Source organism: Lichenostomus cassidix, unplaced genomic scaffold, assembly GCF_008360975.1.
Source record: "Lichenostomus cassidix isolate B80296 unplaced genomic scaffold, HeHo_3.0 HiC_scaffold_856, whole genome shotgun sequence".
In the NCBI taxonomy this organism is placed as follows: Eukaryota; Metazoa; Chordata; class Aves; order Passeriformes; family Meliphagidae; genus Lichenostomus; species Lichenostomus cassidix.
The window spans coordinates 47,341-54,826 of NW_028147827.1; the positions used below are offsets into that span (position 1 = coordinate 47,341).

Below are 7,486 nucleotides of genomic sequence, written 5' to 3' on the forward strand. Positions count from 1 at the left end.
TGACCATGAGCATGAGATGATGGTGATCAGGAAATGACCATAACTGTGCAATGGCCAGGAGATGACCGTGACCATGAGATGACCGTAACCATGAGATGACCATGACTGTGATCATGACATAACCACAGCCATGACATGGCCAGGATATGACTGAGGCCATGAGTTAACTAGAAAACAACAGTGAGATGACCATGGCCATGCAATGACCATGACCATGACTATGACACAACCATGACCATGAGATGACCATGAACATGAACTGACCATTACAATGAGTTAACCATGACTGTGAGATGACCATGAGCATGTGATGATTGTGACCAAGAGATGACCAAGAGATGATCACAACACACCACGGCCATGTGTGGTCATGATCATGAGGTGACCAAGAGATGACCATTCCAGTGAAATGACCATGAGTATGAGATGATGGTGATCAGGAAATGACCATGACTGTGTGATGGCCAGGAGATGACTGTGACCATGAGATGACCATGACCATGAGGATGACAAAACCACAGCCATGACATGACCAGGATATGACATGTGGCTCATATATGGCCATGAGTTAACTATAAGATAATGATGAGATGACCATGACCATGCAATGGCCATGAAATCACCAAGAACATGAACTGACCATTACAATGAGTTAACCATGACTGTGAGATGACCATGAGCATGTGATGATTGTGACCAAGAGATGACCATGAGATGATCACAACACACCATGGCCATGTGTGTGGATAGTTGCCCGAATATAACACGTGCACTCATAGAGGTATTGGTGCTATTTCGTTTATTTCTTCTAAGACAAGCATTAATATAGACAAAAGGTACTGTTCACGCGACAGGCTGGTACATATGATTGGTTATTTGCTACTGTTCACGTGTCTATTCTAGCTTGCTGATTGGCTGTAAGTTTCTAGGCACGATTTGCTTGCTTCAGCTAAAGTACTGACTGTGTGATTTTTCCCTGTCTTGCTTTATTTCCCCTATGTTAGTTACAATCCTGGCTCTCATTCTTCTTTATCTCTTGGGAAGAACAGTCTTGGCTCTTGTCCCTCTCTGTCTCCTGGGAAGGACATTTTAGAGTTGGGAACAAAGGCTGGTTTGTGCATGTACATTTCGCCTTGCACGTACATTTCGCTTATGTGGCCTTGCTGTGCAAGCCATTCTCCAACAATTCCCCTTTTTTTCTTTTTGCACAAGTCAGGCTTGACTGACCCTCCTTACTAGCATGCGCTGTAAGCACTGCACTATGCATGGCAAAATTGTTAAAAATAGCAAAACTACAATTAAAATGTGCACAGCTGATTGGATTAGGTCTTTGAACCATCCAGTAATTCCCCAGCTTTTCAGCCACCCGGCAAGCCCCAGGCCATCAGCTATCTGTAGCTGCCCTGGCAGGTGCTGCAGTTCGGCAAGTTGCTGGTGAATGGACTTTGAGTGATCAGAAAGGTTCATGCAGCACATTCTGTCAAACTCTTCACAGCCATGGCCTTGGGCTAGTAAGAGAAAATCTATCACAGCTCTATTTTGTAGCGTGGCGTGTCTAACTGAATCAATGTCAAGCAACAACTCTGAAATGGCTTGAGAAGGAGCGTTAGTTTGTTTAGCTAGCCAGCATCCTAATTTGCTTAGCTGAGCCAAGGCGCCAGCAGAAGCTACTCGTGGTGCAAAAAAGGAAGCAGCTATAATGGCTCCAGGGAACCAGAATTTGACATTTGATTTACAGTCAGGGGAGAAAGCATGAGCCATTCGTTTGTTCGATGATGTTATGTCATGTTCAGTATCATCCAAGTGTTGGGGGTTAATAATGTCAATCTCCCTAGGGAACAAGGTCCACCTCGTAATCGGGAGGGAATGCTGGGCCATGCGTGGTCTCCACAAATTAAAAACTTTCCTGCTGGTAACGACATAGGGTTATTTGTGGGCACAGATAGATTGGTAGAGGCATATTGGCACCATGTGCTGGCATTTCTGTATACTGACAGGCTAGAGTTTACACTTGTTGCTGTACCGTTGACTTTGGCTTGCTTGCTTGTCCAATTAAAGGTCACGCAAGCATCCATTCGTACAGCTCCTAATAGCTCCAGCTCTTGAGACTCGTTTGGGGCTATGGGAAGGGAAGGAACCCAGGCGTCCCAATTGTCTACTGTGCTGTTAAGATTTGTCTGATTGCAGGTATTGACGCTGGAAGGGCATGGCCAATTGTCTACAGGGATGCCAACTAAGCAGGTAGAAAAGGGATTGCCCGGTGATGAGAGAGAGAGACAAATTTCATTTTGTTCTGTTAGGCTGGCCAGAGTGACCCATAGATTCGTTTTGGGCTGTGCTGGGGCCCATGCTGCAACAACAGAGGTTAGGCAAGCTATGCTCAGTGAATTCACATAATTACATTAACAACACATCTAGAATCGTCAATACAGTAACAATAACTATTATAAAAAGCGAAATTACGTTTTTCCACACATAAAATTTTAGTGCAAATACTGCATTGTCTAATTGCTTGAGGGGTCATACTCCCCCTTTTTGTTTTTGGCAAGATGTGTTTCCTTCTATAAGATGAAAAATGACACAAAGGTGTAACAATACATGGAATGAAACAATAAGCTTACTTAAGAAAATACATCCTCAATTGTTTAACTACTCTGCTATCTCCCAGGGACTGCAATTGCTGGGGAACCTCATTCCACAGGCAGGGCTTGGAGAACCTTTCCTGGGCAAGGATTCCAAGTTTACCTGGAAGAGGGTTCAGCTTTCACAAGTCCAAATCAGCGAGTCAAGGTGACTCGATCACATTTTTGGTGCAGAAACACCTGGGTTTGGTGGCATATTTCCCAACCAGCTAGGACTATGGCTTAGCCAGAGCCTAGGCCTTAACTGGGAGGGTTTCCCTAGAACATTCTACCAACAGGCTTCTATTAATAACAATTAAGAAAACTTTTTTAAAATTACACAGTTCTTGCAGATAACAACAGAAGGTAACGTGAAATATTCTAAAGCAGCTGGCATTATTATTTAACTAAATAATCAATGGTACCATAAAAAAATTATAAATAACTGAAATTGTGCACGTGCAGCATAGTTTGAAATTTTCACTCATTCTTTTGTGCTACCTATGGGAGATAAAACTGCAAAGATTGTTATGAATAGTAGGATAAGCTAACAAATGCAGAACAATTGGATCCACAGAATTTTTAATGACAGCAAGGATCTTACAGACTGTGTGTTCACATGGTTAAATTTTCATCAGGAAGGTTTCTGTCTTAAGTCTTCATTTTATCTTCACAGTAGAAAACCTGTGTTCTTTAAATGAGCATAACGTAACAAAAATGAACTTGTCAAAACTTAAAGTTAACATCACTGAAAGTGAACAGAATTCAATCTTAATAGAACTTAACAGAACAAAAAATTAACAGAACTTAAAAATTAATAAATAGTAAATTGAGCAACACTTAAGAGACTTAACTATAATTGAACTCAAACTTAATGGAATTTAAAATTAACATTGCTTAAACGTAACTTGACTTAAACTTAACGTAATGTACGTTTAATAAAACTTAAACTTATTTAACTTAACAGAACTTAGCTTCAATGGCACTTGAGAGGTAGTTTAAAATATTCACTATAACACAGCACAAAACGTCTCTAGGCAGAATGGAGTTTTCTGTGCTCTAGCTTATTTTTTGCTATTTATAGTAAATGTTTGTTTTTAAGTAATTGTGAGTCCACAGACATAAACACAGGACACAGGGGAGAAGATAGTAAAACTTCTTTTTGTTGGTTTCAGGTGCAGGTATTTATGTCTCAGAACTTCTTGGAGCTTTGCCTTCAATACAGAATAAAACTTCTGTTCTTCTGGAGGTCTTGGTTAGAATGTCATCTAGAGACTTAACTTACAAATTTAAAATGCTTAAGAAGTTAAAACAGCACTCAGTATGTTTGCTGCAGTACTGTCACACTCACATACACACAGACATTGGTTTTAGTTATACTTGTGAATAATAAAAAAAAATTTTCCTTAAATTTAGTGAGGTAGTTACTTTGGATGCCTCTGCATCTTTTGAGCTTTAAATTTATGAAAGCTAGGTTCAAACTTGAGAGTATTATTTTAAAAGTTTCAGATACAGCAGAGTTTAACTCATTTTGACTCTATCATTACAAGAAAACTACTGAAGATTTATCATACAGCAATTAAACATAAATGAACAATATACAAAGAAGTAACTGAGCTATAGATAAGACAGCAGCAACAGAGAACTTCAGAGGGTTACATTTCTGCAGGATTAACTGGAAGGGTCAGAAAAGTGTGGTAAACACATGGTAATTCATTCGATGTTTTGACATCAGGCTGTAAAGTTAATTGCTACAGCCTTATATTTTATTCTGTTAATATTCACTTTACTGAATGTATCAGGGCTACTTGAATCTCTGCTGAGTAAGGATACAACACAGAGCTTGCCTGTAAACCAAGATAAAGGCTGCCTGCAATTATATTTGTATTATTTGCTTCATACTGAGTAGTTTCAGGCATGCCAAGGTCAGAGCTGTAGCTTCAGATATCTTCTAAACACTTAGCTTGTCATATGCTAAAGCAGCTTTGTGAGCTATTTCGCAGGCAGAAGAAAAGATTTTTAAATTTTGGAAAGGTTTTAAAAAGAGAGAAATGGAGGTTTGTCCACAATAAGGCTACAAATAAGGCATTTTGTTGTGATTTATATACTAATTTTGTAGAGTTGAGATAAAATGCATTGGGAAAAATTAAACTGACTTGAACAGTTTATATCTGGCTAAGACTCTATGAACATCAGAGGTATACTTAAAATAAACACTTTTAGAACTGCTTCAGCAAGGAATTTAGCTCTTGTTCAAGGTTTTATCAATTAAGGTATTATCACTCATTAGGACAATTATTTTGCTACAAGGCTTTCTCATTCTGAAAAGCTGAAAACAAGTTTAAAAGACAACTCAGTTATACTAATTAAAAAAAAGCACTTTGAAAATACATTCACAAATCAACTTGTGAAGTCTTGACAGGGTTTTCCGGGGAACAGCTAGTGCTCGCCTGCTCCCCCGTCACCGGATGGTGGGGGGAGGCTGCGCGGGGGAAAGCGAAGAGGAAAAACAGCAGAGCTGGCCCTGCTCTTCTCTTTGGCCCTACGCCTAGCCAGGCAGCCCAAAGTGTCCGGGGGGGAAGGCACTTCACACACCCAAGCGGGACTTGCTCCAGACTCATTGCTGTCTGGGGCGCAGGGGGCTGGAAAGCCCACTGCTGTAGTTGGGCTGCATTTATAGCTGGTCTTACATGCTGCAATATTTGTAGTGACCCTGAGGGGCTAGTCATTGGTTGTACTATTTTCTGGGCAATTGTGTTGTTTCCTTGCTGTTTCAATTGTTTCATCACTTGTTGCAATTGAGTTCTCAGTTCTTCTATAAGATTCTTGAGTTCTTTCTGGCTTTTGGTGGCTGTTTTTTGCAGAGTAATATTGTTAGCCAGCTCTGTTTCTTTTTCGTCAGAGCTGCTTTTTTCCTCACTGGGCAAGGGCTGTGTTTCTGGGATTGCTGCCCACGTGGGCAATTGAGGTGACGGAGGGAGGCATGGATGCTGGAGGCATGACTTCTGTGACTTCCGTGTTCTGTATTATTTGACTGGAGCTTGCAATCGGAGAAATTTCTGCACTTATCTCTGGATTCTGTCCTGTAGCAGACTCCCTTTTGAGCAGACCTCTCAGGTTAGATTTTTCATACCTTCTGTGTAATTCAGACAGTCGAGCTGGACTCTACTTTTTGCTTTTTCATCACTTGAAACTTTTCAAATAAAAAAGCTTTTGTTTCTTCCTTGGACTCTTTCAGCGGCAGAGGAGCAGAGGGGGTGTTATCTGTTGGAGGGCGGCCAGCAGGAACGGAGAAAGCCTGCACTGCTGCGGCAGCTACACGGGTCTCTGTCTTCATAGTTTTTAAAGTGTTGATTATAGAGCACCAAGTCGCTCTCCTAGCTGTTAGACCTTTTCTCCCCTTGTTCTGTATCATTTGGTCGAAAAAAAAAATCTCCAACCCCTTGCCATTCTGGCACAGCAAAAAGCAGAGGGGGTGAGCCAAAATAGTTTTTCTTCCTAGTGTAGGAAATAAGTTTATCTAAATTTTTCTCCTTCACTCCTTTCCCTCTATTATCAAGGATATTAAAGAGTAAATTTTGTGCTGCGGCAAGTTCTAAATCCATTGCACGCGACCCCCGCGCGGAGGAAGAGGTAGCGACCCTCCTCACCTGGCTTGGACTTTAATTCGGTTTTCAGCCGTTTCTTGGCTCGGATTTCAATTTGGTCTTCAGCCGTTTCTCCGCGTCTGCGACCTCCTCCCAGCTTCCACTGCTTGACCGATTCAATCTTCTTGCAGCTTCAGCTTTGGTGTACTCTGTCCCTGTCTTGGACCCCAAATGTCAGAGACGTCACCGGGACATAGCACACACTCTCACAGAGATAACAGTGTTATTCCATTTATTTCTTCTAAGACAAGCATTATTATAGAAAACAGGTACAGATTCATGTGACAGACTGGCACTTATGATTGGCTGTCAGGTCTATGCATTTAGTATCTTAGCTTTCTGATTTGCTGCAGTCTCTAGGCACATTTCACTTGAATCAGCTACAGTTCTGCCAGCATAAGCTGAATTACTGTGCGACTCTCTATTTTGCTTATTTCCTCTACATTGGATACAATTCTAGCTCTCTTTTCCTTTCTATCTCCTGGGAAGAACATCTCAAAGTTATGAACAATAGCATCTTAGAGTTAGGAACAATAGCACCTTCAGAGTTTAGAACAATAGCTGGTTTGTGCATGCTGCATCTTCTTCTGCACGCACACCTCACCAATATGGCCTCTTTCTATTAGCCATTTTCCAACACACACCCTGCATTGCCCAGGACACGAACCCTGCAGGGAGAAGCAAAGACAGCACTGGAACCACAGGGCCCTGCCTGTGCCCCCACGACTCACGAGGAGATGAAGCTGCTGCCATCCACCCACTGCAGCCACTGGCCCTGTCTGTGCAGCTCGAGCCAGGAATTGTCATTCTCACTGAGGTGGAAGAGGAACTTCTGGCAAGGAGAGAAGAGCAAACAATGGGAGCTGCACCTCTGGCCCAGGAGCTCCCCAGGCTCCCCTCAGCCACCGCAAATCCCCCCAGATCCCCTCACTCACCATTTCCTTGTCATTGAGCACAGCCAGGGAGGCCCCGAGCTCGGAGCGCTGAGTCTGAGCCTGATCCCAGGAGTGGTGATCCCTCGAGAGGAGCTAGCAGATCCCGTTGTACCCAATCCAGCCCTTGGGTCAGGGCAGCAGCCGTGGAGTATCAGATGTCAGATGTCTCCACAGCTTCTCTCTGCAGAGCGAACAGAAGGTCTGAGGATTCTCCCCTCACGGAGCAGCCCGAGCTCCCATTGGCTAGTTTTCCCGCTCAAACCCCTCCAACCCCAGCGACTGG

General features: G+C 42.5%; 1 pseudogene; it reads right to left on the minus strand.

Annotated features, from left to right (window-relative positions):
- Positions 1-1,104: 1,104 nt before the first annotated feature.
- Positions 1,105-2,524, minus strand: LOC146420659 (syncytin-2-like; annotated as a pseudogene).
- Positions 2,525-7,486: the final 4,962 nt, after the last annotated feature.